Genomic DNA, 22903 nt, shown 5'->3' with positions numbered 1-22903 from the left:
GTTCCCCTTGTCTCCTCGGACTGCTCTCCTTCCTCCCGCAGCGGGAGCTCCCGGCAGCGGGGCCGGGGCGCGGCGGCCGCGGGGCGCTGCAGGTGAGCGGGGCGGAAAGAACCCCGCACCAGTTTCCACACTGCAGGTGAGCGGGGCGCTGCAGTGAGAAGGGCCCTGCAGGTGAGCGGGGCGGAAAGAGGAGGCGGAAAGGACCCCGCACCAGTTTCCACACTGCAGGTGAACGGGGCGCTGCAGTGAACGGGGGCGGGAGGCGGGCGGGGTGCGGCCGTGCGGGGCCTGGGCACAGCTGCCTCCCTCTCCGCCCTGCCTCTGTCCCGGGCACAGCTTCTACACCTGCCTTGCGGGGGACGAGGAGGCGAGATGGCAATGTGCTCTCAGGTGAGGATGGGCGCTGCGAACTGCCAGTCCCGGCCGCGCTCGGCTCGCACGGGCCGGGAAGGTTGGCCACCTGCTCCCGTCACCAGCTGACGAATGCCAGGTGCACTGAGGAGCCCTCCGCCCGCCAGGCACGGCCACTGCCACAGATCATCACCAAATGCTCCACAGATGGGGAGAGGACTTTTCCGCCTCACTCTTGCTGAAATAGTTTGTCGCACACGGACCTTTGGTCATTATCGCCGCTCGGCCGCAGCAGCGCGGGCACGGCTCTACAAGAAATCTTTGCACTGCTATGGGATCAGAGGTCACCGCTACACGGGACTAGGGCTGGTTTATTAAACAGCCGAGCCTGTTTAAGGTGTAATCCCTCAGGAAGAGCAGTGCGCTTGTGGCCATTTAAAGGAGTTAGGAGCGTGCACGTTCAAGCCCGTGTGTGCTTTTCCCCAGGCACGAACCCCAGTTCGACGGGCGCCGGCCGAGTCGCCTCAGCCCCGCAGGTCTCTGACCTCTGGTTCCTGCCCATGCCACATTCCTGTCCTCCGGGTGGAACCAGTGGAAGAAAGTGCAGGATGCGCCCTGGCTGTGCCGACCCCGCTGCAGCCGCGCTGGTAATGGCCGGGCTCACACAGGCGCCCGGCCGGGAGGCGCTGGGCCGGGGGCGGGTTACAGACTCTCCCCGCCGGCGCCCGGCTGTTGGGAGCGCGGCCCTGCGTGGGGAGTCCCGGCCGCCCCCACTGCAGCGTTAACACGAGCGTCTGCGAGAGGGAGACCTGCCCTGGAGGCCGGGGCCGCCGCCCCAGCCCCGCAGCGCTGCCCGCGGTCAAACGCGCTGCCCCGCCGGGGCCGGGCCCAGCCGAGCCCACAGCCCGGCCGCCTCAGCACGGCCCGCGGGCAGCGGCCGGCAGGGGGCGCTGTGGCTCCGGGAACGCGCTGCCGCTGCCCCGGCCCGGCCCAGGCCGCCCCGCCGCCCACAGCGCGGACACCGGAACGCGAACGGGCAGGGGCGGCTGCCCCGGGCCCCGCAGCTACCGCGGGGCCGGGCTGCCACTCGGCAGCGGGCAGGTGACCGCCCCCCGGCACAGCCGCCGGCAGCGGGGACGGCCCGGCAGGCGCAGCCCGGCCCGGCTCCCGAGCGGCCCTGGGCGGGGCAGGCGGCGCCGCGCGGGGCAGGGCCGGGCCCGGCCGGAGTTGGTGACCGCGCGATTCTTTGTGCGTCTGTCGGCTCATCGGGGGATGTTTCCTGCGCCGCGCGGGTGCCTGGCCGTTTTTCTATTTTTATTGCTGGAAGAGGGTATTCTATCAAAGAGAAATAAGAATAAAAGCCTTTGTAGTTTTTGCAGAGGTATTTTAGAATATAGTGCGAAAAAGGAATTTTTTTTTTTGTAATTGGTGAGTTTTTTAGCATTCGGGTGGATGCTCTTTCTTTAATACAATTTATGTTCCAAAGCGATAGTTGATTTCTTTGACCATATCTTTGATCACAGCTTATAACTACTACCTATACACACCTGTGTTTTTAAGTATCTTTTAGGAGTCAGTAAGAAAAAATTGTTTTCATTAAAAGCCTTCCAAAACAAAAATTAAAAAGGACAGAGGAAAATATGATAACCTAGCAGCCATGCTTTCCTCTAATGTGTGATCCAAATGTTTTGGACCAAACCCTTGGGAATATAAATTGGTGTAGTGAACCTCACTGATTTACCTCAGCTGAAGGCCTAATTCCAGTGCACTGCATGCTCATAATATGTAAAAGATATCCCAGAGACACAAAACCACATGGTTGTGCATCTCAAGATAAACCAAACTAAGCTAGATGAAACCAAAATGAATTCTTCTTCTGTACTACAGTAATTACCTGTAGTAACTGCAAATTCTTCATATCCCATGCACAGAGACAGGTACTTAGCTAAAAACTGTATGTGATTCTTTAAAATTGAAAGAAGCAGTTTCTTGGTTTTTTTGTGGTTTTTTTTGTGTTTTTTTTTTTTTTTTTTTTTTTTTTTTTTTTTTTTTTTTTTTTTTTCTGGTGTTAGATGTGTGGTCACTCTAGGATATGTGAACAAATCTTCAAGAAATTCAGTTAATTCTGCTTTACTATTGCATATCTTGTAAAGGCTTTTAGTAACTTCACTGTTTCAAGTGGCTTTAAAATGAGAAGTTTAATACTCACATTTTTAAAGTTTTATTTCTGTGATGTTTCACTTGCCTGGTCAAATTTATCGAGTGCAGCATGGTGATCAGGCAGTATTACAGGTAGCGGCTTATCGGTTATTTGATGGGGGGTTTCCTAAATCCACTCTGGAATGAGATGTGCTTTAGGGAAAGGAGCAGATTCCCCACACTCAAAACCAATCACCCTGCTGACTTCCTTCCCTGGCTTTCTTCAGTAATTTCTCTAATGTGTCCAATCACTTTACTACAAAATAAATATTCAGAGATAGGGAGGGAGAGGAGGGAGAAGGGAGGAAAAAATAGGCCTCCCAGTGAGCTATTGATTTGAAATTTGAAACATTTTATTGATACAAGAAAAACCCAGACATAAGGAAGCAGTTTGATATTGCACAATATTTGAAAAAAATTGTGTGCATCTGTTTAGCACAATACACTGCATAATGACAGCAATCTTCCCTGTTTGTATCTATTCATCTGATTATACAGCGTAACAATTCTTTTTGCTACACATTTATTTACTAAAGGATTTTTTAAAATGGATATTAAATTAGTAAATCAGATATCATGTACTTGGGAAAATATGTTAGTTGACTCCCTACATGCAAGATAGTTGCAATTCATATTTTGTGTGATATTGAGCGATACTCACATCTACAGATGAAGTTACGTGCTTCCCTTGTGGCAAAGACAAAGGAAGTTTTAAATCACTATTTAGTACTCTTTCTTCTGGGCACATGTTATTTTGAAACGCTTCAGTTTTTAACACCGCAGTGCAGCACTGATGTAATGAAGAGCTTTGACTTACTTGAAGTATAACCCAGTGGCCTTCTTTTGATGCCTTTTCCATAGCTATTTCTGCTGCAGCTTCCTGTCCTTGACCCAGCGATACAGTGTGAAGTTCTCCTGAGTCAATGGTAAATTCAAACTTGTTCCCTAAACAGAACAATATACTGTACTACTTTGAGCCAAATAATGAAGTGTTCAAACAAACATGTGTTCTACACAGTGTTAAAATGGTACCACATCACATGAGTCACCAAAGGAAAAAAAAACAGCCCTCGAAAATATAGTTTCAATAAATCAGCTGAGATAGGATATTGTGCTGCTTTCTGGCCAGGTATTCTGTGTTAGCAAAATGCACCTGTGTCTGAAAAGCATCCCAGTGTGCAGCAATTGATTCCTGCTGATGGCTTCCCTACATGTTGCTTATATGAATATTTTAATGCACACTGAAGTGGATATGTTAGAAGTTTATCTAAAGCAAAAAAAAGAAATTAAGTTAATGTCTCAGTGAAGGTGACATTACACACAGGCAATTAAGGGGGCTTAACAGAAATCTTTATGCTGGCATCAGGAAGTAGTTGGGTCAGATGAGGGTTAGCAAATTTTTAAAATTCAGGGTCAAATCTGTTGCTCTAGTATACTTCTGCAAGGTTGATGACTTGAGCAAATATAGAAGAGCAAGCAGCTACCTCTGATTTCAGAAAGCAGCGAGTGGTCTCCAGGCAGCTGCCTGAGCCAGGCACAGAAACTTTCCTCAGACACTGGAGGTGTGATGCCATCGGTGCGTTAACGTGGGACAGCACTCAGCAGTCATGGAAAGGCCTGGTTTATTTCTCTGGTTGTGGTAGAATATCTAGGACCAGTGGTATTGCTAACTAACTTGTAGAAAGTTCTTTTATTTCATGGTAGGTGTTATGCTTTCTCATGGTTGTTAGTAATAGCATCTAATCCAGACTGATCTAATAGTTCAGAATTGATAAGGGGACCAGTCCTTGAGGTGAATTCTACTGGGGAACAGCACTGCCTTCTTTGGAAGTTTTTGTGAAAACTGGACACATTTAGTTCCAAATTATGTTTGGGCTAAATTCCCATAAATTAAGAATTATAGTTAACAGAACCTGGTGAAAAACAACAATTAAGGTGTAAGACCGATCTGTGGGGTATATTTTATCATGACTTCTGTTTGGTAGAGATCCAAAAGCAATATACATTAAGGTCACTCACAGTACAAAATCTGCCCTTCAGAGGACTGAGACTGGTAATACAAACTGATAGCACAAGTTATCCTGGACATTCTGCTGCCTCATGTAAATATTAGGTTGAGGAGAGAACTTCTCACTTTTCATGACTTTAGAAATTTCTCCTGTCTGGACATTTCAAATCCATTTTTTTTGTTTGTTCTATCCAGGAACCTCCAGTATCTCTCTTCAAATAATGTAATTTATTTAACATTGTCCACAATGAAAAAATACTATGTAGAGTCAGTGCATTTGAGCACAAGCATGTGGATTTTTAAAATCAATGTAACAGACGTTTTTTATAGAAATAAATTTTAAAATATAAAAATGTGGGGTCATTATTGTAGACTCACTGTACCCTGATTTCTCTTCACGGTGAGTTAAAGAGAAAATCAAGTAAATGTTGAAAGGGTGATCTGTGGAAGTGCAGAACGTTCACAAAGCATGAGTTTGTTTTTCAGTAACTAAAAGCTTTAGAACAGAACAGCTGTGAAATTAATAGAAATTACTTGTAATATTTATCAGTGATTATTTCCTCAAAAGCTTTGGAATTTATTTGTGGCTAATTTCCTCGTCTAAAACATTTAAAAATCCTTTAAAATGATGTGATACAGCTTCTGGGTATTGTAAGCATAAATCATACACATATAGAAATATTCCTTAGAATATATGAATATATTCACAGATGATGATTAAGTGTGTCAGTTTAAAAGACCAGCTAGACCTTCACCAAAGTATGGACAAAATTCTAAACAAAGCTTTTCTGAAATTTCTGTCTTAACAAATTAAATGTGGGCTTTTGTGTATAAGCATTTTAGATTGTCAACAGGACTAGAAACACTGAACTGTGCTGAGGAGTATTAATACAACATTGCAAACTCAGATTTCTCTAGAAGAGGAACAATTTCTATTAAGAAATTGCCAAATCCAAGTTATATGGTGGAATGCTTAGTATTTTAGAAATCTGTAAGAACCAGACCTAAATTTTCCACTGCTGTAAGAAACAAGAGAGCTCCACACCATTATTTATTGTGTTGTACAGGGATGTGCTGGGTTCTCTTACTTGGTATTTAATCCAGAGGTGCATTCAGCTATATATTAGTAGCGAGCACTGAGCCATTAGAGCAGCAAAAGATAGGACAGAAATAAACTGTTGGCTGCAATTGCCCCTTTGAAAAAGAACAGGAATTTTGAGAGGGGAGAGAAGGAGATTCCTTGGCCTCAGTGGAGTTTATTATTCTCTGGAAACAGGTAAACCAACCCTGGCTCAGGAAGATACTTTAGAATAGGAAATGTTTTGCCTTTCAAATGTACCAGATTACATGTCATTTCAAATAGTGTTCATGGCAAAGATACCCCTGGGACCACCTTACAAGAGCTTTATTTCTTGCCTGCAAATTAGTCAATTCAAAACACTTCTCCTCTCATCTCTCCCTTCAGCTCTTAATACCACACACGCCGTTCGTAAAATAGCGGAGAAGAATGAAAAGACCCTGAATACAATGATACAATTAAAAAAATAAAACAAAAGACTGTAAAAGCAAGAACAAGATGGGTTTCAGCAGACAAGGGAAAGAATGAAATTTTGGAGCATTTTTGGAGGCATTTCAATAAACCCTTTTTCTTCCGTTTCAGCAGGGGCTCATTGAAACAGCTACGTTTTCCAAGTGCAGGCAGACAGCCAATAGCATCTAAATTATTTTTAAGAAAGCACTTATAGCACTAAGCACTCACTACTACTAAATCCATCTCAGAGGAGAAGGGTGGAGTAAGAAAAAAGGTCAACAAATGTATCAAGTTCTTTGTGTAATGCCTCACTGACATTTTCCAACTCCGTCAGCTGGCTTTTATTTTTTTATTTTTTATTTTTCAGAATCCTGGTAAAATGCAGTAAAGGATTTAAGGTTATCGTCTGTCTCTCTCTAACTTCTGACATCTCTTTATAACAAGAAAGAGTCACAGCCAACTGTAACAGGAGGGCAACACAATGAATCCTGGTAAGACAGGGAAGGGGGGAGGTTCAACTTTGCTGCCCCTTTGCCCCTATTTCTTCCTCACAGAACAGAAGTGCCATCTGTTACTAGTCCTAACATGCATGCATTTGATTTCCATTCAATAATAACTATCACAGGAAAAAGATTATCAAGTGATCTAAAGCACTATCAGAATTAGCAGATCTTCCCATCCAGTGTTTTGTTTGCACCTCCAAAGATCTAGCAGATGAAATGGACATGGGCAAGTGTCTTAGTTGCCTAGAATTATTTTGTTTTCTGGTAGAGGACCATATGGTCAAGGTGTGGATTATGACCATACTGAGGATATTTAGGTGCTTAGGTCAGAAAGAGATTTAGGAAAATCAAACAAGAGACTGATGTTCATATTCTCCAATCCGAATTCCCTACTATCTTTATTACTTAGTGTTGTAATACATCATCATAAAAATGGGAAATCAAATCATAGCATGTTGTGTGAGGTTAGACAGTATTAAAGTATAAGCCTGTTTTAAGGCAATTTGTAAAAATGTTTCTTAGGCTTCAGTCAAATGTGTCACATTCACAAGTAAAAATCCCAATACCATCGAACACCTTCCAGCCCAGCAAACTCAGTTTAAGATTGTGCTAGTTTTGACTGGGGTAGATTTTCTGGGTTACTTTTCTTCATAGCAGCTGGCATGGGGCTGTGTTCTGGATTTGTGCTGGAAACAGTGTTGATAATTCAGAGATGTTTTAATATTGCTGAGCAGTGCTCACATAGTCAAGGCCTTTTCTGCTCCTTACACCGAGGGTGCACAAGAAGTTGAGAGGACAACAGCTGGGGCAGTTGACCCCAAGTGACCAAAGGGATATTCGCTGCCATATGGCATCCTGCTCTCTGTATAGACTAGAGGTGGAATTTGGCTGGGGACTGCGGCCTGAGGACTGACTGGGCATTGATTTAGCAGTGGTGAGCAATTGTTTTTCATTGGCATCACTTTTTCTTGGGTATAATTTCTCTCTTTTTTGGTATTGTTATGGGTCCCTCAGCTATGCCCAGTTTTGCCTGCTGTCTTATTGTTGAAAGAAATGGGGTGCAGCAGCAGTTGTCTGTGAAGGAGGGGTGCCTACAGTGTGCTATTTGCAAAGCAGGGTGATGATTAAACAATTGGTGCAGTGGGATTTCCCTGTCATAGCCCTTCAGGTGTTTCACTGCTCTTTCCTCTTGCTGTCTTACCTGATTGTCTTAGCAGTCTCTCATTTATTTAACTTCATATCTTTTTCCCTTTTGCTCTTGCTGCCTATACACCTTGTTACTTAAAGCATCTCTATGACCAGAAATTTGCCACCCTGTCAGATGCCAGATTTCTTCTAAAAGGCTGGGGAATGAGCTCAAATGTGGGAGATGCATGGCCAGTGCTGTTATAATGTAAATGAACTTGTAAAATGGCTCAAGAGGAAAAAGCCAATAAAATTACTAGCAAGTAGCTTGTGCTTTAGACTAGCTTAATTTGCTCAAGTCAAATCTGAAGCTGATCTGTCTGGCAAACCCACTGATGCCTACATTGTCAAAATACACGAGACAACATTTCATTTCTCCAAATTTCCATTAATTTCATTGCCTTATTTTCTTTCTTTTCCTCCTACACCAGGATGACATTTTTGAAGTGTACTTTTAAGAGCATAATTTGATCAAATGATCCAAGGGAACTCCCTATAGATATCCATGTTTTAATGCTAGATCTGCTCTAAAGGTTAGCATTCCCGACAGTGGCAATTGGTTTAACTCTAGTTAATTTTTGAATTATGAATAGAGTGTGTTTTTCCTGAGTAGAACTGTATCCTGCTTACACAGCTCAATGAGAAATGTATCAAACAGAGGCAGGGCCCTGCCATGTGTGGTGGTGGTGAGCATTCTGAGCATCCCAACCTCGACCACAGCAGTCTTTGTCGCCTTGCAGAAGTCAGTCATTGCACATGTCCTCGTGCCAGATGCTTATAGCTGACTTCCAGATAACCTTGAGAATACTGGGCAAGAATTCACTGGCTGGCTGATTTATGTTTCCGTATAGTAGATATTCTGTGCTCTGAAAACAAGTAGGGTCAGCATGTGAACCTGAATTTCTTTCTCTTCCCTTTCTCTTCTTCATTTGGAATTTTATTTTCCAGCTCAGAATGCATGCACTAGAAGCCAAAGAAATCTCTTTTATCAGCTTAATATTTTCATCCTAGTCCTGGATCACATCCATGTAGGCTTTGGGCTGCTCTGCTCTGTACTAGTTTGTCACTCTTTTCAAAGGGAAGAAGGAAACTCTTGGTATGGGTTCAGAACTTAGAAGAGATCTGTGCCGAATGAGAGTGAGAACGCAGCTGCACAAGACTCAGCACACTTCTCACAGACAAAATGCAGTGAAGGAAAAGATGACACTTTAAGCTAAATGAGAGATCATTATACAACACTCTTTCCATTCAGCACGTTCTAGGAGGAATATATACATGTGGCAGCAGCACTCAGGACATGAAGAGCTACTTTGAAAGTTGATGCATTTCCCAGTGTTTGAGATGAAGATGGAAAGTAGAGAGTGAGAAAATTGGCTGTCCCTGCCGAGGTGCCCCCCAGCACACTAATACTTGTGAAGCTGTTATGCTTTTCTGTCCTTAACATGAAAGCAGCCTGGACTGGTTCATAGCAAATGCACTTTGTAGGAAGCATTTCAGGCTGATGTTCTTCCCTGAGGAGGGAGTTTTCCAGGGGCCCAGCAGAGCCAGCTGGCAGCATGAACAGGTCAAGCTACAGCAAGGAGACCCAAGAAGAAGTACACAAACTTCAGTATTCCCTTGTACTGTGCTGAATTGGGAAGGCATAGAAGGGAGACCTAAAATCCTTAAGGCAAAGGTCTGCTCTGTGGGCTGCTTGGCCACACATAGAGGTGTGCATACACAGAGTGGTAAATGGGAGCTCGTGCAGGGTTTGTGCTGTACAGGGAGAGCCCACTAGGTGTGAAAGTAAACTATCCTTTCAAACAGACCAAGGTAAATGACAGTTGAGGGTGTTACACAGGCAGTTGGGTTCTTTACACTCAGCCTCATGTTCTCAGAGGGTTTTGCTCACTGCACTGCCTTGCGAAATACAGCAGTAAAAGCCTGTGACCAGAGGGAAAGTGGTAAGCCAGTGGTAGCACTGGATTAAAACAGCAGCTCACAAACACACTGACCTCTTCCTGAGTGGTAACCTCAAGTGAGAGCTAATTCACTGGATTGATTTTATTCAGCTTGTCCATAAGAAAGTAGAGCACAGCAGCATTGACTGCAACTGGCCAAAAGTGCTTGTGAGCTTCAGTGATCTTTATACTGCTTGTTTCAGTTTGCAGGTTCTTAAAGATGTTGGTGATGTTATGATGTGCTATTACACTCAAAGTCTTCTGTTTGGCAAAAATATACTGGCAAAAGAATATCAATTAATCTAAGAATTTATTGTTAGTCCAATTAATGTTTTAAACAGTCTAACAGTCAAAATTACTTAATGAATATAGAAAAATCTCATTAAAAATAGAGTTAAAATTGCTACACTAAGAATTTCCTCTTATCTGGTTGTTGCACGTACTCCCCCAGTTCTCCATTGGGTCCTAAATTGGTATTCCTCAAAAGGAGTGGGGGAGTATTATGATGAGTTATCACCGGGATTAGTGTGATACTCATGGGAGAAGGATGTCTTTCTTCTCAGCCTGGTGTCTGCTTGGATTTAGTTTTATATGTTTTCTTAACACTTTCATCTAACTATGATTAAATGGCTGATTTGTGTCAAAGGTGTCTCCACTCTTTCCCACAGCTGACTCTAGAGTTGTCAGCAGTTCAGTTCACAATGAATAACCATTTGTTATTATCCTAAATGAGAGTTAAACAAATCTAGTCAAGAGTGCCTTGCAGCTGGTCGATTGCTATCATAGCTAAACCAAGTTAGAATCTGTCTAGGCCCAGAAAAACCAGAGCATTGTCAAATCCTTATGCTGTCGCCTCAATACAAACTCTGGTGCTTTTTACTAATAATGGCAAAATCACATTTATTGGGCTATAAAGTCACTTTGAATAGTCTGTGAAATGCATAGCAAGGATTTGCAAACCCTGCTCTGTCTCAGAGTCATGACTGAGCAGCAGATCTTGGAAACGTTCACACTTTCCTAACTTCTCTTGAATTAGAGTAATTCAAAGTCTGATTGACTTATATTTCTTCATTGCCATCAGGAGGCCAGCTAACAAAAAGTATTTGATTTTCATTGCCAATATAATTTGCCCAATCAGCAGGAATGCTGTGATTATTAAACTGAGAGCTATAGTTTGTAATGCTAAGTTAAAAATTCTTGTAGCTGCAGGAGACCATAGTGTAACCTGATAAAGGTATAGGATAATTAAGAAACATGCTTGAATCTAAGATACATCAGACATACAGACACACAGACAAGCACTAGCAGGCAGGTTTTACATGAGGCAGTTCACAACAATTTCTGAAGATGGGTCTCTACCCAAACACAACTAGATCTCTTATATATGATTTGAAATTTATTAGAAACAGAATGAGAAATATCATAGTCAGACCTGTTTAACTTTTGACCTAAGTAATCATCTGAAGACTGGAAGCTAGTATCTTCACATCTCTATTAAATATTTCAAGGCTATTTGTCAGCATTCTTCTGAAAACATTCACTAAATTCCATTTTCTTTGGCAGATTGTGTGCACAGATGCACGTCTTTAATAACAGAAGCACTTGTTATACATTTCCAAAATTATCTGATCATCTTCCTACAAACAACAAGAACTTTTTCATCAACTTGATACATGACTATGTATTTTACATATACTCAGTTTTCAGCATGTACAAAATTCAAGATGCTTTAAAATACCTCCCATACAATTGTATATAAATGGTACATTTCTTTTAAAAATGTGAATTTTCAATGGCAAAAGAACCACTTTGTTGATCCATCTTTTCTTTTGTTTTAAAAGCACTCAGAGTTTCAACTGTACTTGTATATATATATATATACATACATATATACATATATATATGTATGTTACAAGTGTAGATATTAATATCTAGGGTGACCTGTTAAATGTGATTATTCTCCAAAAGAGGACATACAGACCTTGTCATCTGGAGATGAGGGAGTCACAACCTTGCAGGGATCCTCTGCAATGTTTCACCACCCTCACAGTAAATGATTTTTTCTAATCCCTGCTCAGAATTTCTCTTACTTGTGCAGGTTGCCTCTTTCCTGTCCTTGTGGACATCTAAGAAAAACCTGTCTCTGTCTTCTTTGTAGCCTCTTGTGAAATATTTCCAGACAGCAGTAGATCCCCCTGCCCTCTTGGCCTTTTCAAGGCTGAAGAACCACAGAGGCCCTCAGCCTCTCCTCACAGGTTTCCTGCTATAGCCTTCACTGGAGTAGATTAATGTCTTGTACTATAGGAGATGCAGTCATTAAATTTAAGTTTTTCATTTATAACATTTATATTTTGTTCGTACACTTACTGATAGTGTATATATCTTCTATAGCTGTACCTTCTTTTTGAGTTTTGTCCTGTTTGGTTTAGTTGGATGTGCTTCTACTTCAGGTGTCAGTTTTGTTCTCTGAAGTCCTAGTTTCTCCTTGCACTGCCAGTTCTTCAGTTACCTCCCTTGCCACTAACTAGAAAACTCACGTTTCAGCATGTTACAGGCTTCCCTCTCTCCTTCTCTCTTTCTCTCTTTCTTTCTCTCTTTCTCTTTCTCTCTCTCTCTCTCTCTCTGTGGGCCTGCCTGCCCTTTTCTATTTGCAAAATCTTGTTCTACTTCCTGAATACATCTGCAAGAAGCTAAAACCCAAGGGTATGGTTCCCTCTGAAGAGCTGGTTAACACATTGCCTTCACACCAAAATGTTTGGGACAGAGAATACATAGAGGAAAGAATCCAGGATTTTGAAATTATAAGACTAGGAAAGCTCCTCTGAGTTTGACTCTAAAATTTCTGACAGCACTTGGCTCTGCCATGCTGCTGTATGGAGTGCTTCAGAGTTTCATCTCTCTCAGTGAGAACAGAGGATACTCAGGACTTATTCAGAAATTATTCTCCTTTTTGAAAGATCAAGCTCTTGAAGAACCCCCACTGTTAGAAATATGACCTCTTCAGGTACTTAAAATTATTTAATTAGCATTATAAACATTAGAAAGAACAAGATCGTTCTAGCAAAGGTAATAGAGCTATAATTGCACGTGTTACAGAATTCAGTACAAAAGATGGGTGTCCCCAATATTGGTTTAAAAGTGCTTTAAAAGGGTATATAAAGAAGGGAAGCAAGCAAGCTATCAAGGAGTGGGGTTTTTCCCCCTCTGTGTTTTTGTGAACTAAGATCAGAGGGAACACATAACAAGCATCTTGCTATTAAATTTGACCATGACAAATAGTGCAGGTGCATGTAGTGTGCAAGAGCATCTGTTGAATCATGACACATGCAGAATTCCCCCATAATGAGAGCAGGACACTATACTGAAAACAATTCAGTTGTAGAAACAATATAAATACATTTTCTATAATCTTTCTCCACCTTCTCCTCCCCCTTATCTTTTGAATCATGTTATCTACAGGATTCTGTCACTTCTTACCAGCATCAGTAAAAAAGTATAAAAGTGACTAAGCATTTCAGAATTATGCTATTCTTTCATTAGCAACTAGGATGCAGACCTTTCTTATCTGAAGAAACAAAAAAAAAAAAAAAAAAGGAATAACCAGTGGCAGAAATGCACTAGACAGACATCAGAGCTTACTCCAAATGGAGCTTGACATGGTTTGCAGATGCAATTTAACTCTTGAGAAATCAAAGGGTGATTTTCTGTGTCAGCATCTTGTGTGGTTGTTAGTTCAAAGTGAGCAGTCAGATTGCTGCCAGTCTTTTCTTCACCCATGTAAATGACAGCACAAAGCACTGTGATATGTGATATCACAAAGTGCTATGGAAAAATACATCTAAAATCTATAGATTTCCAAAGTGAGGGGAGTCTCCTTGCCTGGGATTTTGTGAGTTCCCACAGTTTGTCGTTCAAATGCAGCTACGGTAGAACTCAGTAGAAGACCCTTTAAGCTCCTCATGGTCATAAAGAAGGACTGTGCCTTTTTCAAAATCCATGAAGGCTTTTCCCAAAAATTATTTTAACAAAATATTTGCTTCCTTCTAAATATTCTATTGCTTACTCTTTGAAATAGTTTCTCTGCAATCTTTAGATTTTAGAACTAAGAAATTTTACAATTGCAATGCAAACACTGATTTTTGTAATGTCTGATGTTGTCTAAATTTAGATTATGTGATGATAATATCATGACAAGGCAAACACAGGCATGTTATGAACAGCTGGATGGTCATTGACTTGTTTCTTTGAAACATCTTACTTTCAGTCATTAGGACAGCTCAGGACTGATAACTCTGTGAAGCTCCAAGATAATTTCCAAACTTTTTATGCAGACTGCAAGGCAAGCATGAAACTACAAGAGCCAGGCATCTTAGTCGTAATTTTCAACTCCTTGCCCATTAAATTCCTGGAAATCAACTGCAAAACCACTACCCTTATAACATATTCTTGTAAGGATTTTATTGATAGAATACATTTTTAGTTTACTTGCTGATACTCTTTGGTCAAGTCCTTTGAACTCTTGCTTCATGCATCACCTGAAAAAACTTGTTTTCCTATTTCAGAGAAATATACTGTCCATAAATGGGAAGGGTTTCAAAGCACTCTGATGACTGGAAAGGTATGCAAGTACAACTGATACCCCAATGACATTTGCTTACTTGTAAGGGTGTATTTATCTCTTCATTAAATTAGATATGATTCCTCATTTAATGATACAATTACTTCCAACATCCACTTCCTGATTTGTGTGTCCAGTAACTGCTTGCACAAGATACACAGTCATGTGCATCAGCACAGCAGAAAGGAGCAGCACACATCCTGCAGAGCTGGAAAATGCCTTCATTAACTTTTCAGTATCCACAACTTTCACATGGAGAGGTGCACATCCGGTGGCCAGATGTAGCTGCAGTCAGCTGTGGCCACTCCAAGCTGGAAATGAGTGTCTGAGCATCCTGCTCACTAATCCTTCCACTGCAGTGCCTGTGTTCTGGCTGGTCTCTTGGGTGAGTGCTTCAACAGCTCCTTGTATTCCTGGACTCTGGTTAGTAATATAAACAGTGGCACAATTTCTAACAAGTTAGCAGGATAAGGAGTTGTGGAAAAGGAAAAGTTTCATTTTTATGATTTATAAAATGGAGCACTAGCATTCCCCTCTTTCAGACTTTACTTTAAATAAATTAATGAGTTTTGTGGTAATTTAAAAGGTTTTATTTTATTTTCCTCATGATAGAGACATAGTGATTCTTGGAGAGAAAACACAATACACATGGATATATTCACTGTGGATAAGTGAACTGAAAAATAAAAATTATGAAATAAGTGCAGTTAGTTTGGTTAGACCCAAAGGAGCCAAATTCAGCATCAAAATGATTAATACTATAGCTGATCTAATTATTTTAGTTGCTTTTCTTTGCTTATATTTTTGCTGCTGTGTCTTGTTTACAGCTTCTCAGCCAGAAGAATATCCTGAAGCAAATTACTGTCAGAAGCCAAAATATGTATCCATAATTCATCCTAAAGCACTGTCAACTTAATTTTAAAGTAATTTTTCTGCTTTACGAGTTCAGACTGAAGTGGTAAGTTTGCAAATCCATAAATCAAACCATAGGAAATAAAGAAAATACATACATGTGTTGAAAATATTCTGTTTTCCTACTTCATTGTATGCATAGTTTTTATTAATTAAAACTTCAGTTACTTGGAAGAGAAGAAAAAGCCAAAATTATGAACTGTATTCTGTACAACTGTACACATCTGTATTGTGACTCCAGAGCCATCTCCTGGGCTATAGAGAAGTTTTTCAAGATTTATAATAGCAGAAATTAATTTAGATTGTGTATTACTCTGGAGAAGCATATGTGTATATTTGTGAGTTAGGCTGAGCCTGTTGAGGCCTGTAAAAGGCACAGTGTGCTGTGAGGTGTCCTGCAGTTGCAAGTGCTGTTCTGAGGCCCTGTGCAGGTGTGCAGACACGAAATGCCCTCAATTTCCAAACTCAACATCTGGAGTAACAGTGAAGCTGATTCAAGTTCTTTACCTGTAAGAAATGCATTAGAGAGCAGGTGTGGAAGCCTTCTGTGGAGAATTACTGAAAATCTGGTGAAAGCTGTGTTCCCAAGTGCAAGAGCAGCAGCCTGGCAGTGAGTGTGAGCATGGCCTTGTCTGAGCTCTTCTGCACACTGGGGGAAATCATGCAGAATTCCTTGTCCCAGGACTCAGTTTATCAGCACAGAAGGAGCAGAGCCCCAGTGTGTGTCCTGGCTCAGAACTGCCACCAGCAGCTACTGAATAGCAGCCACGTTCTGAATCTCAACACACCATGAAAATCCTCCTTTAATCAAATGCTCCCGGGGGAGCAAGAAATTCAAGAAGCACTTTCAGGCTGGGCTGGTGCACACCACTAGGTCAGTGCTTGGCATAAAGAGCTTTCTGCTTGTTGGTGCAGTGTGGGGGTCGGGGGACACTCGTAGCAAACGAAGCCAACAGGCAGCACATGAGGTAACATGACAACGTGAGGGCAGCAAGAAAGGAAGCAAAGGTACAGGACTGAGTAGGGCACTGTGGTGGCTGGATTAGAGAGCATTTTGCTTCTCAGCTTGAACTGTTTAATTAAAAAATTTCATAGTAATTTTGGCTGAGCTTAATGAGTAACAAATTCAGTGCTCTGGCTCACTAAATTGTTTCTTGCAGTCTAAATAAGCTGCAGAGCTTGGAGCTGGAGGAATTCAGTGCCTTAACAGCACTTTCTCTCCAGCCTGCGCTGTAGGTAAGTGCTGTCCTGTGGCAACCTTTTTGGGGTCAAGTGATTTAGAGAGCTTAGACAAGGCTGGGTTCAGGATCCCTGTATTCAGACACAATCCTGAGTAGCAGAGGCTGTGAGGAATTATTTTCTGACATTTACTAGAGGGGCAGGGGAGGGAAGGGAAGACTCAGGTCTAGGAGAGACAGTAGGTACAGCTAAACTAGAAGGAGGGGAAGGGCTCAGGAATATAATGAGGAGGTGGGGGAAATGACACTGGAATAAAAGGGTGAGTATATGAGATACACACTCATCCTGGCCTTCCTCTGTTCAAAGCACTCCCTCCAAGGGTGGGTATAAGACTTGAAGAGAGGGGATGGATGTCAAAATATTTCCATAAGGAATATAGTGCAATAAATCAGAGAAAAAGGGTAGAATGGAGGCAAAGAGCAAATGGTAGAAGAATTATTTTAGTTCTAAGTGAATGATTATGTCTCCTGAGTGATTACACATCAGGATGGTTGTGTGTTGGGGAAGATTGTTCAGCTAGATAGGAAGGAGTGCTCAAATTGCAGTCATTGAACTGTAGTTCATGCAAGGGTGCAAATAAGATAAGAAAAATAGACAAGTAAAAATCCAGCTGGAGTCAACGCATCTTGGGCTCTGCAATCCTTGTGACTTAATGTAGCTGTCATACAGGTGTAGGAAGAGTTTTCAGAGGAAGCTACTTTGAATTCTTGTAGAACATAATCAGAGAAAGAGCTGATGAAGAAAGTAACAGACTATTAAAAATAGTCTGAACATAACTTGCATGTTCTGAGTTAAGTAAAAGATGAATAATTTCTTCAAGTTTCTGCCAGAACGGGACCACCAACAAGAAATACCTGCAGTATGACATGCACCTATAGAGTTATCCCAGTATGGGGCTGGTGAAAGACAAGAGATACAATGGCAATATACAGTATCCCATTTATTATACTGCCATGAATGGAAAGTAGGAAAGGGCTTCAGCAGGGCTGTTATGGTTGCTGGGACATTAACACCTTGGGCAATATCAGGCATTCAGAAGAAAGAGAGTTGCCATGTTTCCTTCATAGCTCTGCATCAGTTTAACTCTCAATAGCACCTGTCCCTTTTTGATTCAAATAGGTAATTTATATATTGAAACAGATGTGACTTTTATCCAGTTTTTCCCCAGTGCTGAGGTTTGATCTTATGCAAATGATGACTGTAAGCCTAAGACCAGGGACTTTTATGTGGCCATATTACTGCCAGGCACTGCTGTCACTTTTCTATTTAACAATTGCTGTAGCATCCATCCACTCCACTCAGTGACTGGATCAAGACCTTTTGTTCCTGGAATAGGGACCTGGAATAATAAAGGTTAAGGTCTAAATTTATACTTGCAGAAGCTAGTATGTCTCAGAATTCACTCACTTGTTTTTTTTTTTTTTTTTTTTTTTTTTTTTTTTGTTTTTTTTTTTGTTTTTTTTTTTGTTAAAAAAAGCAGCAAAATTGAGTTGTCCTCGCTTCACCCAAAATTCAAGGGATAAAAAAAGAGGAGGATTCCTGCACTGAATCCAGCAGTCCTTCTTTGGCCTTCAAGAGGTTACTGGGAACTTAGTAGTGAGGAAGTTCTGAACTCATCTTTGCACCATGTGGAGCAAAGTCAGCAATTACTATGTGAACCATTGCCAGTTATTCTTCCAGATGTTTAAAATTACACTTATATTGCTTTACTTATATGCGTGTATTTTATCTCCAGGTGTTTTATGAGAACATGGAGCTGCATGTCACAGTACCTTTTTTCCATGGGTTAAGGGAGACTATTCTAACATTCCCAGCTTCTGCTGCCCAGGTACCTTCTGCTGAAGCAATCCTTTGTTACCGTGGAGGGTCAGTCACATGTTATGTCCACAAGTATATGGGAATACAGCAAGGAAAAGAGAATAACAAAGCTTTAGTGGTTTGCTTTTGCTGTCCCTGACAGTGTATTAAGTTGGAAGAAGCTGCAAAAACCCTGAGTTATTTTCCTCAGCAGTCCAGTGTTCAGGAAGACCCAGAGCACAGGGACAGTTGCTGCCTCTGCACGCCATTCCCCCCTTCCCCAGACTGACTTTCTGGCCACAGTTAATGATTCATAAGATTCTGTGCCGATTTCACTGTGAGCTTCCACATTTGCATAAGTAAAAGCTTCTGCAGCTTCTGTAGGGAGATTCTTAGTAAAATTGCAGCGCAAAACATTGATATTATGTAATTATGGTAGTTCATCTTAACTTAAATGAAATTGTTACTTTAAACTTGCTCTAAGTGGCTCACAATGTAACTTCTGTATGACACACCTACAAAACAAATGAGTTAATCACAATATGTGTCATTTTTAATTTTTCTCTTTCATTTTTCTTTCAGGCATTCTCTCTTTGTAATTAGCATGAAGACTACCCTTCAGTCAAAGCTAGCCACCTGGAAAGTTTCAGCTTGTAATATGCAGCTTTTTTTGTGAATTATGAATGTGCAAAAAAGAGACCTTTCTCCTTACACCCACTTCCTTGCATAATTCAAATATGAATGAATGAATTTTATTCAGGCTTGCAAAAAAAAAAAAAAAAAAAAAAAAAAAAAAAAAAAAAAAAAAATCATATTTCAGCTGATAACAAGCATGAAAAATTTCAGATGAAAGGGATTTTTATTATTTTTTTAAAGAATATTCTGAGCATGGAAGAACAGCAGGTTAAGACAAAAGTCTCAGTGCAGCCTTTACTATAATAATTGCTATCAAGCAAATATTGTATCCAAGCACTAAATCTTGCTTTGTACTGCCCTGGTGCACAGTAGCAGGGACAGAGTAGAATAATAAAAGCTGGTCCCCTTATGCAAACAGCAGGGCACAGCACTTGACAGACAAGAAGAAGGTGAGCTTGCCTACTGTTCTGACTTGCTAAGTGTTCTAACTTGCTGACTTCCCAAGGCCTGTGGGTTAGTTGTCACCTCTAGCTCTAGTCAGACAGCAAAAGGTACTTCACACACTAGCAAAGTGAATGTTTTGGTCCTTTCCAGAAGAACATTTTACCAATTCCTTGCCTCCAAATGTACTGTTTTATTAAATAAAGTATTTGAAGGAATTTGTGTAAACAACATCATGGTTCAAGGGGTCAAAAAGGGAAAGGAATCAGTATTAGGCATTTTTCTGATTAACCGTGTATTTTAAAAATATCTGTGAAGAAGTTATTATCTGCACAAAGCAGAATGAGATTTGAGCTCATGCCAGTACCACTTTGAAAATAAACTATCACAGTGAAGAAACGTTACCATCTGGAACAGTTCTGCATCGCATTTTCTCATGTTCCTAATAATGCTTTGGTGATAAGTCCAGCTCTCCTTTTCTACTCAGAAAACAGAATTAAAACTACCATTCATTTACTATGTGCTTTTTTTTTAAAATGCCCATTACAGTAGTGAATGCTAAAGTATTACCTTGCAGATGCACAGATCCACATTGATTAGAAGACAGGACTTGCAAATGGCAAGCCTAGACATAAAAAATCCCCTTCCAGTCTGACGTGAGTTGACTGTTGCAAGTTGAGCTTGGCAGCGAGTGACCAAAATTGAGTTGTCAGCATCCTCCTGAATAGTGGAAGAAGTTGTTGCTTTTTCGTGCAGATGCAAGAGTTTCTGTGGGAAAACAGAACATAATCATGGTTCTGAATGTCTCTGTGGATTGGTAATGTCTCTAATACATAGATCACTTGTGAAAATTCAGTCCCAGCTGGATGGGAAATTATTGAAAATGGTTGTTGTTTGATTGATATAAAATGAGTTGTCAGCTTGATTCAATGCCTTCAGGGCAGATGTCCACAGCATAATTGGCACCTGTCAGAAGCAAAGAATTCCTTGGTACAGAGTAACAGCTACTCATGTAACCACCCAAAAAACAGTCCTTGCATGCCAGGGCTCACAGAAGAAGGAAGAATTTTATTTTTTTTTTTACTTCTGGGCAGAATCTTTTATGCCATAAAGTCAATAAGAAATTTGACATGACACTTGGTACAGGCTTTTCCCTGGGATCCTGATTAGACATGACCAGCTTTTCTGCTGTTTGGTCAACATTTTCCCTAAGAATCAGAAAAAACTCACACATTTACTTACTTATTATTATTGTCATGGTAAAGGTGTGTTTATAAAGACCTGTCAATAAAGAAACATTTGCATGTTTGTTTATTATAAAAAATGCTTTGAATAATTTTATTTTTATATTTCTTAAGAAATTCTCCACATGGCAATACAACTAGAGAAATAAGAGAGTGTCTTCTCAGCAAAAAAATGAAGCAAAGAAACAGCCAGGACTGACAGTACAGCAGTGTCAGTATTACACTGTTTGCTAATAGTAAACAGTGACCTATTGTTTACCACAGAGTATATTAAAATGGATTTTTCCTATAAGTCACTACAGAGCTGTCATATGGTTATTACTGGCTTTGACCAAGTGTGGTACAGCTAACAACAGGAATGAATTCTATTTCCCACCAGCAATCTGTTGAGCTGGTCCCCTTCTTCACAGGGCTGGTGCTTTGGGAGGTACTAGCTGAAGGACTTTCCATTAAAACTCATTTTACTGTCTTCATCTAGTGCATGGCTCAACTTCTTTCCTTTCATCTCTCTTTCCTCCTTTAGATTATTTTTCATTATGCCTCCCCCCCAGCATACCCACACTTTGCCTTTCATCTCTCTACGTATGCTATTCCAGCACTTGTCAGGCCCAGCAGGAGGCACATGGGAGAACCAAACAATATGATATGTTAGGTGGAAGAAAATATTAGAACAATCATTTATTGTCACACTTTAAAGAGGTCTGCTATGTTATTTATTTTATTATTCTGTATTAGGTACATGGTTTAGTTTTACAGGCATTATTAATCACCAAAATACATTACACTTTCAGCCAGGATGTTAACATTTTAAATGCATTCATCTTGTTTCTTTAAACAGAAACAATGGGTCTTCTGCACTGCCCTCCCTCCCCTTTAGTCAATAAATCCTTTCTATTGATTCAGGAAACAACTCTTAAACCCTGTTTTATATTTTAAGTTCCACTAGCTACACTCAGCCATATAATTTTGCTCAATAACAAATAGATCTTCTATTTTTGCTGTTCACTGTGCGTTTGGTTATCAAACTCAGCTTGAAAATATTGGGTAGAAGAGGACAAAACCTATAATGGCAGTGAGCCACCATGAGAGATTTCCTAAATGAACGTTGCAATAAAATAAAGTATCTGTAGAAAGTGTATGTGTTTAAAAAGCAGTCTTATCAGTAGATGAATGATAAATGAAAAATCCATCAGTGAGTATGGATTCCCTTGAGCCAGCCTGGATCAACAGACAGTATGGATTTTTGATAATTCATGGCTTTGCCATTATTTATTTTCTCCTGAAATACACATTGCAAATCTCAGAAAGATAATTAGAGAATTATCATATTGCTTAACTAAGTAGTGCAAATTGTACTAGATTCTATGTATCCCAATCCTGGGCAGAATCATTAGTGTTGTTTAATTGTTACAAATATAGTCATTGCATTTTAATAAATTGCCTTCCTTGTCAATATCCACAATTGACTACGCCTCTAAATGTTCATGGATAGGTTAGTTACCAAGTAATCTTAGAGTTAAGATATACCACAATGAAGCAAAAATGTAAGAAAATGCAAAGGTCAAAACCATGTTTCTATTATGAAAAAAATGAATGATAATGACATAATTTTTTCAGCTCATCAGGTTCTTTGCTAAGTGCCTCTGTTATTGCCAGATCAGTAGTGTATAACAAAGAAGTGCTTTCTGTAGGCTGCTTCATTAGCCTGCCCTGTAGGACCTCACCTCAGACCTTTCACTAATCTGTTGGCCAGCTCAATAGCCTTGTTAGTTCTATTCACTTCTTCCTGGCAGCGGATTTTCTCAGCTGTAGCTCTCTCAAAGGCAGTGGTTAAGGCAGCCAGGATTGTGTCTGGTTCCTTCAAATAAAAACAGTAACAAACAACTTTGGACATTGTAAGAACACATAAAATATTTCTGCTATCCCATTTTATATTGCTGAAAGTTAAATTACACGTGCAAGAAAGGTGTAAACTTTAACAGTGCTCAGAATTTTGTTTGGGTTGTGGTCCAAATGTGGATGCAGGAAAACCTGGGGAAAAGTGGGGCTGGTCTTCTGATTTCCCCCAGTTGTTCAGAATAGCCTTCAAACTTGATCTTAAGTCAGTAAAAAAGGAATATCCCCTTCTCCTTGAGGATTCTGAAATGAAATTGTAAATGAATTTCTGAAATGAATATCTTCCATAGGGGATCTGAAACTTGAAAAGACAGCTGTTTGGAAACTAAAGAAAACAGAAGGGTTTAAAGATGATAGACAAAATACTTAAAAATGCACAAGTCATTGCCCTTTGCCGACTTTT

General features: G+C 40.6%; 1 long non-coding RNA gene across 3 annotated transcripts; it reads left to right on the top strand.

Moving 5' to 3' along the window:
• The first annotated feature begins 21 nt into the window (after window positions 1-21).
• On the top strand, window positions 22-20096 carry LOC130255563 (uncharacterized). Of its 3 annotated transcripts, XR_008840949.1 has the most exons (6): window positions 22-136; window positions 6457-6580; window positions 14572-14720; window positions 15163-15293; window positions 18222-18314; window positions 18866-20096. It is a non-coding gene; the product is annotated as an uncharacterized LOC130255563 (long non-coding RNA). The 3 variants fall into 3 exon arrangements; XR_008840947.1 differs by lacking the exon at window positions 14572-14720; XR_008840948.1 differs by lacking the exons at window positions 22-136; window positions 14572-14720 and adding an exon at window positions 204-228.
• The last annotated feature ends 2807 nt before the right edge of the window (window positions 20097-22903 follow it).

This window comes from Oenanthe melanoleuca, chromosome 7, assembly GCF_029582105.1.
Source record: "Oenanthe melanoleuca isolate GR-GAL-2019-014 chromosome 7, OMel1.0, whole genome shotgun sequence".
Classification (NCBI taxonomy): Eukaryota; Metazoa; Chordata; class Aves; order Passeriformes; family Muscicapidae; genus Oenanthe; species Oenanthe melanoleuca.
The sequence above is the reverse complement of the archived record's forward strand: the minus strand, read 5'-3'. Positions and strand labels throughout refer to the sequence as shown.